Source organism: Lactuca saligna, chromosome 7, assembly GCF_052625555.1.
Source record: "Lactuca saligna cultivar CGN05327 chromosome 7, ASM5262555v1, whole genome shotgun sequence".
NCBI classification, from domain to species: Eukaryota; Viridiplantae; Streptophyta; class Magnoliopsida; order Asterales; family Asteraceae; genus Lactuca; species Lactuca saligna.
This window is the reverse complement of record NC_136423.1, coordinates 147,381,644-147,391,237: the sequence shown is the minus strand read 5'-3', so window position 1 is coordinate 147,391,237 and position 9,594 is coordinate 147,381,644. Positions and strand designations below refer to the sequence as shown.

Below are 9,594 nucleotides of genomic sequence, written 5' to 3'. Positions count from 1 at the left end.
AGGTACCTGAAGCAACGTCTGCTGCCTCCTTTGCAGCCTCGAGCGTCATCTGGAAGGCTCTCGCCTTCGGCTTTGGTGGTATGTTGGGTCTTCCTGCCTCCTTCTTCTTCGGGCAGTCCTTCAAAATGTGCCCTTCTTCATTACACCCATAACAGGCCTTCTTGTTAAGGGTGCATTCATTGGCATAGTGCCCAGGCTTTCCGCATTTGTAACAAGTGACCCCTCCATCACACTTCCCAAAGTGCTTCTTCTTGCACTTGTCACACCACTTTGCTTCTGATCCTCCTCCTCTCGAACCGGGTTTCGAGAATCTACTCTTCTTGTTGGACTTCGAGGATCCATCGAACTTCCGTTTCTCACCGACCTCAGCCCTTTCCAGACCTCTTTCCTTTTGTTGGGTCTCCACATTCTTAGCTGCTCGAACAGCTGATTTCAGAGTGGTTGCCATCTTGACTGTTGGGCCAAAGTCAGCCGGCAGTCCGTTTGCAAATTTCTCAATTTTAGAAAGTTCGGTTGGCACTAGGTATGGAAACAACTTCATCTTTTCCGTAAATGCAGCAGCATAGTCATCGATGCTCATTCTCCCCTTCTTCAAATTTTGGAACTCATTGTTCAGATCAATCAGGTCTATCTCTGAACAGTACTGCGCCTTTAGTTGTTCCAAGAACTCATCCCATGACATTTTCAGGGCTTTTCCTCGTGGCATCGTATCTGCCAATAGCTTCCACCAACTCAAGACTCCAGTTTTCAATTGTCTCACAGCGAAGACAGTCTTCTGCTTTTCGTTGCAGTCGCAGCTCTCAAACACCATCTCCATCTCGGAGATCCAGTCCATAATCTCAACAGGCTTTGGGCTTCCTGAGAGACTTGGTGGTTTTGCACCCAAGAAATTTTTGTACATCCGCCCATCCTTGTTGTTTCTTCCTTCTGGGCCATCCCTTTGTTCACCTTGAGTCCCTATTTGACTCACTTGACGGCTATAGTTCCCTTCCTCAGATGGCTCGGGAACTGGCTCCGTCGGTTCAACATGTATGGTAGGTTCGTCTCTATTCTCGTGGAGCATCCGTCTCATTTCTTCCCTTTGTTCAGCTAGCATAGCCTGAATCATGGCTTGAACTCCAGCCATGGTAACTGGCTAAGGTGCAACTTCTTCAACAATAGGTATTTGCTGAACTACTGGGGGTTGGTTCCTACCTCTATTTGCGTTCACATTTCCGCTACGGGTCCTTGCCATCATGATCTATACACCGAATAAGGTGAATTCAGATCTTTATTTAGGAGAGACGTTTTAAATCGTCCTTATCACTCCGAAACGTTTACATGCTAGTTCTAATATCGTAGTCGTACATTTAGAATCCTAAACACATAAGGTTTCCAGATCCGGTCGGCAACAGACCATAGATCCGAACAAAATAACGGCATATCATGCATAAAGCATTTAGCACATAAAAGCATTTTAGGCACAATTCCTAAAATAAGCTAGTACTCACACCTCACAATCATCGCTTAGCATTCTAAGTTTAAGTCTAGAAATCCTACAAATTCCTAGTTCGCTTAAACTAATGCTCTGATACCAACTGTGACATCCCCAAAATCACGGCCAGAAAAGACCGGTTTTGTTTATACTTTATTTCAAAATCAGAGTTATCTTTTAATAAAAGGGTTGCGGAATTTGTCCCAAAACAATAATATGATAAAGATTTATCAAAAGCATTTCCATAGAAATGTATTTCATTAAAAGACTCGGGATGTCATGTTCGTACAGATCAAAAGTATAAACAGTACAATATAAGCCTTACTACATTATTTCATATCTACAGGCCAATATCCGTAATCCCTCGTCCAAAACATCACACCTATGCTCATGCGCCACTACCTGTAATGCATAAAACTGAGTGGGTCAGGCTTGGGAGCCTGGTGAGCACATAGGGTTTTCAACCCACAATAAATAAGTTTATTAATTTCATCAATCAACAATAACCCGATTACCCGTTCCCGTTATCCTCACTTTACGTCCCTAAACACCTATCATAAGGGACCTAGCCTAAGGATCATCATCGGGACGAACACTACTGCTAAGGGGATTCCTCAGCAATAAATGTCCTAATAGGCAACCATGTGGGGGATGGAGTACACCGGTGAACACATCGTTCACAACACCTACAGGTTGCGAGCCTGCTAGTGTTCCACTGGACTGTCTAGAAGAGTCCGTGGTCGTCATCTATACTCTGCTAGATGACTGGATCAACAACAACAACATCGAGGCCTCTCATCATTTTATCACACATCACCTATTACATCTACCCATGTTTTACCCCAACATTTTCGTAGATATAAAATACATATACAGTTTAAATCATTGGAAACATGTATCACAACGTTCATTTAGCATAGATAGCAAGTATTCAGATAATATGCACACATAGCACGTAATTTATATAAAATACTTCATATCTATGTGTAAGTTGAAAGTAACTATGCACTCACCGGAAAAGGTGGTGATTCCGAACTCAGACAGCACTTCGCTTCTTAAAAAGAATTTTTCTTCGACGAAACCTAGTATTATTACCACTAGAGTTTAGTTTATTATTCGTCGAGACTAATTAATAGTCTAGCTATTATTATTATTATTATATAAGCGTCAAAAAAATACTTATATAACCCATAATAATAGCCCAAGTATTTATTATAAGTTCCTAATAACGTTACTATAATTAAATAAAAGTTATATTAAAAATAGCGTAGGCGTAGCTCACTTACAGCGGGTTTTATAGAAAACCGGGCTTTGCTTGGAGCAGCGTTCCCAAGCCGAAAAGCTCTTCTTCTCAGAGCCTTCGAGCACTCCGGGGCTTCCGCCTCGTGCTAGGGAGGTTCCCTAGGCTTTTCGGGGGATTTCGGGGCTAGAGAGAGAGAGTAAAGAGAAGAAAGAATGGGAAAGGTGTGAAGAAAATGAGGGTGGGAGAGGTGGTATTTATAAGGTGAAATGTGGCTGAACTTGGTGCCACATGTCACCATCTGGTGGCAAGCCTTGGGGAGAAAGCAATGGCCAAGATCGTGCCACATCACCCATTTTCGCACAGCACACTTCCGACTTCTAAAATCCGTAACTTTCACATACGACCTCCGTTTTTGACGTTCTTTATATCCACGCGTAGGTAATAATAAGATCTACAACTTTCATGTTGACACCGTCAGCTAATTCTCGACCGATCTTAAATTTAACAGTACAAGGAGATTATACTGTTAAACGTCTGCGTAAAATTAATAACTTCTACATACGGACTCTGTTTTTGTCTGTCATTTTACCGTTGATTTCCTATTAATGAGATCTTCAACTCTCATTTACGTTGCGTAAGCCAAAAACCGCTCGAACTAAAATTCGAGTTTCAGGTCGTGCACTGCTAAGCCGAATCTTAGAAAAATCATAACTTCTTCATACGAAGTCAGATTTGGGCGTTCTTTTTATCGATGTTCTTAGTTTAACATATTCTACGACTTTTGTTTAGATTGCTAAGGCTAAAAAGTCTTCTATCGTAAATTCACTATTTACGTCTCCCGGTGTTGTGCCGGTTTTGCCGTAAAACTTCTGCGGGCCATAACTTCTTCGTTATAGCTCGGATTTCGGCATTCTTTATATGTACGGAAACCTTGATACATATTCTACAACTTTATGTAGAGATATCGGGATTATCTCACACTTTAATTTTGACGCTCATTTTTATTCTTTATTAATTATACATTTATAATTAAATAATAAACACATAAACACACATAATTCACATAATACTCAAATATTTCATATTTATTACTTCAAAAAGAGTTACAATAGTTGACCTAGACTATTACATTGACAAAAATGCTTAGCCCTGAAAACCCAGGCGTTACAATCGTAGATTGTTGACTTTGCATCGGTAAGCGCGTTATGGATGATCTCCCGGTTGGATTACCCTAGCCCACAACCGTCCGGTTGGATTACCCTGAACGTAACGTAATAGGTCCACAACCTCCCGGTTGGATTGCCCTAGCCCACAACCACCCGGTCGCAATGCCCCAGTTGTTGACTGACAGCACAGAGCAGTACTGTCTCAACCTATAACATCTCCAAATCCACGGTCATTTTAAAAAATTTATTTATGCTTGTTTGAAAATCATAGTATTCGTTTTATAGAATAATCTTGCGGAATTTGTTCCCATAAAACATGGTAAATATATTATCAAAGAATTTTCGAAGAAATGTATTTTATTTATATTAAAACTTTGGTATGGCATCGTCAATATAGAAACATAAGCATAAACAGACCTTACATACATTTACACTAATGATTTACATCTCCTTTAATCTCTCAGTGTAATGTAGCTTCGTATCGACACTTGTGATACAAATAAACTGAGTGGTCAGGTTGGGAAACCTGGTGAGTACATAGGGTTTTCAACCCATGATAAAATAGTTAATTTGTTTCTTTAAATATTTCATGTCAAACAATTAACCCAATTACCCATCCCCATTTTATTCATTTAATCTTCCCTAAAGATTGATCCTAAGGGTCATCTCCTACATCGTATTTACTTCTCATCTCCTTACATCGCATTGCCTTATATGTTTGTTCGTAAAGACTTTTCCTAAAAATCATCACATAGACAGCACTGATTCGGGTATTACTCCCTCAATGCATGCCTAGTAAGGATTAGGGTATCATCGCATGAATACGTAGTTACAACATCGCATGAACTCGTAATTCATAGTAAGGGTTAGAGTATCATCGCATGAATACGTAGTTACAACATCGCATGAACTCATAATTCATAGTAAGGGTTAGAGTATCAATGCATTAATACTTAGTTACAACATCGGTTTAACTCGTAATTCATCACCTACGGGTTATGAGCATGTTGGTGTTTCCACATGACTGTCTACAATAGTTTGTGGTTGTCATCCATACTCTAGTAGATGAATACATCACGCAAACAACATTGCAGAAGCTCAACTACCAGGAAACCTTATTCTTCCTGACCAAGAAAATGGGGGTTGGAACGAGAGAGAACTTCGAAGAGGATCCTGAAGACATAATTGAGGAAGACCCCAACGAGACTTCCATGGTCGGACACCTTAATGAGCTGTAGATTTACAGAGACGGAGTTAGGAACAAGGTCAACACCCTCCCTATGGCATGGATGGGGCTTGTACAACCTCAGCATGGGAGGACTAGCAGACAGGACTCTCCTTGTCGTAGCATGCCGCATCACTCACAAGAGAGTGCCAACACGAGCATCAGTAAGCCGAATAATGGAGGTCGGTGCTACCACCAAGATCACCGCAATTCGCCTTCTTCACCTAGAAAGAGGCCATGAACGTGATCAGAAACCACATCAAACCTTTTAGAGGAATGTGACCGCAACTCGAGCCGAGATTAGAGGGTATGGGGAAAGTACGGGGCGTACGAAGGAATGTTCATACAAGGATTTTACTAATGGCAAACCCGATTCTTTCAATGGAAGTGGGGGCATCATCACACTGATGCAATGGTTCGAAAAGATCGAATTGGTCATCAAAATTTGTGCATGCCCCGAAGCAAGCAAGGTTAAATTTGCGGCTTGCACTTTCTCTAGTCGGGCCCTTACTTGGTGGAACGGCCACGTTAAGTCACTGACGCTTACGGTGGCTAACTCGATGAGTTGGGAGGATTTGAAGGCAATGATGTTGAAAGAGTATTGCCCAAGGGGCTAAGTGCAAAAGTTGGAGCAAGAACTGTGGAACCTCAAAATGACAGATTCTGACCTTGCAACTTATACGGCTCGATTATGTGATCTAGCACTCATGTGTCCCGCTATGGTCACCCCGGAAGACAAAAAGGTGGAACGATACTTATGGGGATTGTCTTCCCAAATTCAAAATAGCGTGTTAGCCTCAAGACCAACTACCTTCGACAGTGCCAAGGAGCTGACACAACGACTCATCGACCATAGTGCCAGCCATGACACTGTGACAACCACCCCTGAACAAGCAAGAGGGGGAAACAATAAAAGGAAGTTCTAGAACAACAAGAGGGACCAACCAACTCGGGAATCCACTAAGAAGCAACAGATCATTGTTGTTCATGTTGCCACGACCCATGCCACTCCAGCACCTATAAATAGATACGTTGGAACCCTTCTGAAATGCAACAAGTGTAACTTCCATCATACTGGGGTTTGCCAGGAGATGCATTGCAAGAATTGCAACAGGACGGGGCATATTGTCCGTTTCTGTAGAGAATCGGCACAACCCATCACTTAGGTCCCCGACACTGGAGTAAGCCCAGCATGCTACAAGTGTGGCGATACGGGACACATTTTAAAAGGGATTGCCCAAGATCACGGAATGTTGGTGATGGTGGAAGGGTGCTTATGATCACCGCAGGAGAAACTCCCCCGAAAGTACATGTGAATAGCGGTACGTGTTTCTAACCACCACATGTAGGTTTAGATCTTTACTAAGACTAGTGTCAAATTAGGGTTTATCAACAATGGATCTAAAGAACACGATAAAACCCGAATAAGTCTTGTCATTTATATAAAAACTCAGGATTTTTACTAGTAAATCTATGATGGTAAGTAAGTTAACATGGTCCTTACCATATCAATGTCATGTATTACGAAAAATACCCCCCCCCCCCCCGATCTTTTCCCCAAATTCTTGAAGTTCCATTCAAAATGCTAATTTCAGGACGAAATTCCTTCTAACGGGGGGATGATGTGACAACCGTCAATTTTCGGTCACGTCAAAGTCAAATAAAGTCAACAATTCAAACCGGTCAACTCAATTAACCCTTGTGTATTAGGGTTTACATGATATTACAATTGTACAACTCGCCATTTTAATAAGAAGGTATCATTTTGAAGGTTCGTATGATTTAAATTCTAAAACCCGAATAGGGTAAGTGAGGAGGAAAAACAATAAAAATCTATTGCATACCCATCGGGGGTGTGTAAGACTCTTAAACACGGCTTAACAGGGTTTACGAACCTCGCATTGCAAAGCTAAACACTCAAAAAGGTCACAAACAAAGTCTCTTTCAATCTCTCTTTATCAATGTTAATCTCTCCTAAATCTCTCTCAAAATATTTTCTAACTTTTAATAATCATTTGGGGCATCCCAACACTTAACTTGGTGAAAAACCACTCAAAACGGGAAGTTTATATGAAAAACATCCTTAAAGGACCGAAACCTCTCTATTAGAACTAACCCTCTTAGAGCCGAAGCTCCAAGGACCGAACCCGAAGGTCCCTTAAGGAACCGAAGCCTTCCCTATTAGAACCGAACCTGCTGGGAATCGAAGTCATCAGGGCCGAAACCTCTCAGATGAACCAAACTGCTAAAGGACCGAACTCCAGACAAGTCGAAGCAGATACAAGACCGAACCCGAAAGTCCCTTCGCCTTTGCCCCCATTTCTCTTTCGGTTCCCCTCTGATGCTTCGCCTGCAAGACTCTCCGGCTGAACCCCCCTCTCGGTTCTCATCCACAATCGAACTTTGGTTCTAATCCTTCCAAGGACCGAACTTCGGTCCTTCATCCGGATCTTCGCAGTTTCGCTTGTTTTTCCCGGTTTTCGACACCGACTCCGTTTTTCGTGATTTTAACGTGGGATTTTCACCCAAACTCATATTTTAACATAAGAGACCCTAAATATTCATTTTTTTATCATGTTTTAGGGGAAATCCTTGTCCAAGAATAAAATCTATTAAGTTAGATTTTATGATAGAGTGTTGACTTTTCCATAAAGTTATGACACAAGCAACCTCCCATACCCACTCCATGTCACTATTCATGCTTTATGTCACTATTCCCATCAGCCCTAGTCAACTACTTGTCCTTTCACCGCCCCTCTTCAGCAATATTCAATACTCAAAGATGGAAAAATTATTGTCTCTCCTCCCACTTTATTCACTCCTTCTCAAGAAGAACAAACACATCTCTCCCTCACTTTCTCTCTCTAAAATTTGAGATTCAAAGGCTGATCTAGGGTTTTTCCTCCACATTTGGTAATTATCTTCCTCATACACCTAAATATTCTACTATCCTTCATCCAAATTATGGACTGCTTACACAAATATCATCATATTTGTTCATAGAACCTTCAAATCTTCAAGCATTTCCCAAGTGTTCTTGACTTGGAAACTCCTTCTCTCCATCATCCATTCTAATAGATCACTCAAGGTGAGTTCAAACCCCTACAGTTTCATGTTTTCTTCAAGTTTTAGGGGGGGGGGATACAAGTTAAATCACCATCATATAACTTAAACTTTATCATCAGCTTTCAACAGGAAAGTTGAGTCCCAATCACGGACTGTTTTGACCTTCTTAAACTTTTTATTTTCCAAAACTTTTTAATATGAAAATAGTTCAGGTTAATACCTTTAAAATTACTACTTTCACATCTCCATACGATTTTTCTATAATTTATGGCATTTTTACAAAACAGCCTATCATTTCAGAAACCACTTCGGACCAGTCTGTGAAGTTGGACATTTTTACACAAGTTAAAAGTCACTAAAATTCCTGATAAAAAATTATGAATAAAATAGACACATTTTATTAGCCCTTAGAGTTTACGGATCTAAATTTTGACCTATGATGATTTTTCTATAAATTTTCTAATAGAAGGGATAGAAAAGTTAAAAAACTATAAAATAGTTAACAATCCTATTTACACCTTGTAACTTGCTAAGCAAGGTGTGTAGTATTATTTGAATGCATGATGCTGATAGTACATATTATTTACCTTAGTTTAAAGGTATGAATCATATACAAAGAAGTACTACCACTACAAATAATTATAATAAATTATAATAAGTATGGTTGGGTCAATTATACACCACAAACAAGTAAGTTAAACTATAATAGGTAAAGTTAGATTGCATATACAATACGAACATTTTGATAAACTATAATAGGTATAGTTTATGTTTCATTTACATTTCAAACTCATTACAAAAGATTTTCACTAAAGGGGTACAAATACAAAGTATCGGGTTTACACAAACGGGTTTATACAAAAGGGGTACATTACAAAGTAACGGGTTTTTTATACTAAAGGGGTACATTACAATGTATCAGGTTATACAAAAGGGGTACAAATACAAAGTACCGGGTTATATAAAGGAGGTACAATACAAAGTATCGGGTTTATACAAAAGGGGTACATTACAAAGTACCGGGTTTTCATAGAAAAGGGATACAAATACAAAGTATTGGGTTATATAAAGGGGGTACAATACAAAGTATCGGGTTTATACAAAAGGGTTACATTACAAATTATCAATTTTTCATACAAAAGGGTACAATACAAAGTACCGAGTTTATAAAAAGGGGTACATTACAAAGTACCAGGTTTTCAAATAAACGGGGTACAAATATAAAGTACCGGGTTTATACAAAATGGGTTTTATGATATTAAAACTACAATTCGTCAAGAATTTGTTAGTTTTCGGTTATAATTGTTAAGTGTATATGTTAGAGTTATATATCAATTTAGTTACGATCGACTTAGAATTGGTGGGCCCGCCTTACTACCTGTTCCTTGTTTGGTTGTGGTCCTGGGGCAGACCCATTATA

At 39.9% G+C, this 9,594-nt stretch overlaps 1 long non-coding RNA gene across 1 annotated transcript; it reads right to left on the bottom strand.

Moving 5' to 3' along the window:
* Positions 1-1,826: 1,826 nt before the first annotated feature.
* On the bottom strand, positions 1,827-2,804 carry LOC145004555 (uncharacterized). The gene is made up of 3 exons (XR_013662404.1): positions 2,761-2,804; positions 2,488-2,556; positions 1,827-1,876 (listed from the first exon to the last, which is right to left on the bottom strand). It is a non-coding gene; the product is annotated as an uncharacterized LOC145004555 (long non-coding RNA).
* Between the last annotated feature and the right edge of the window lie 6,790 nt (positions 2,805-9,594).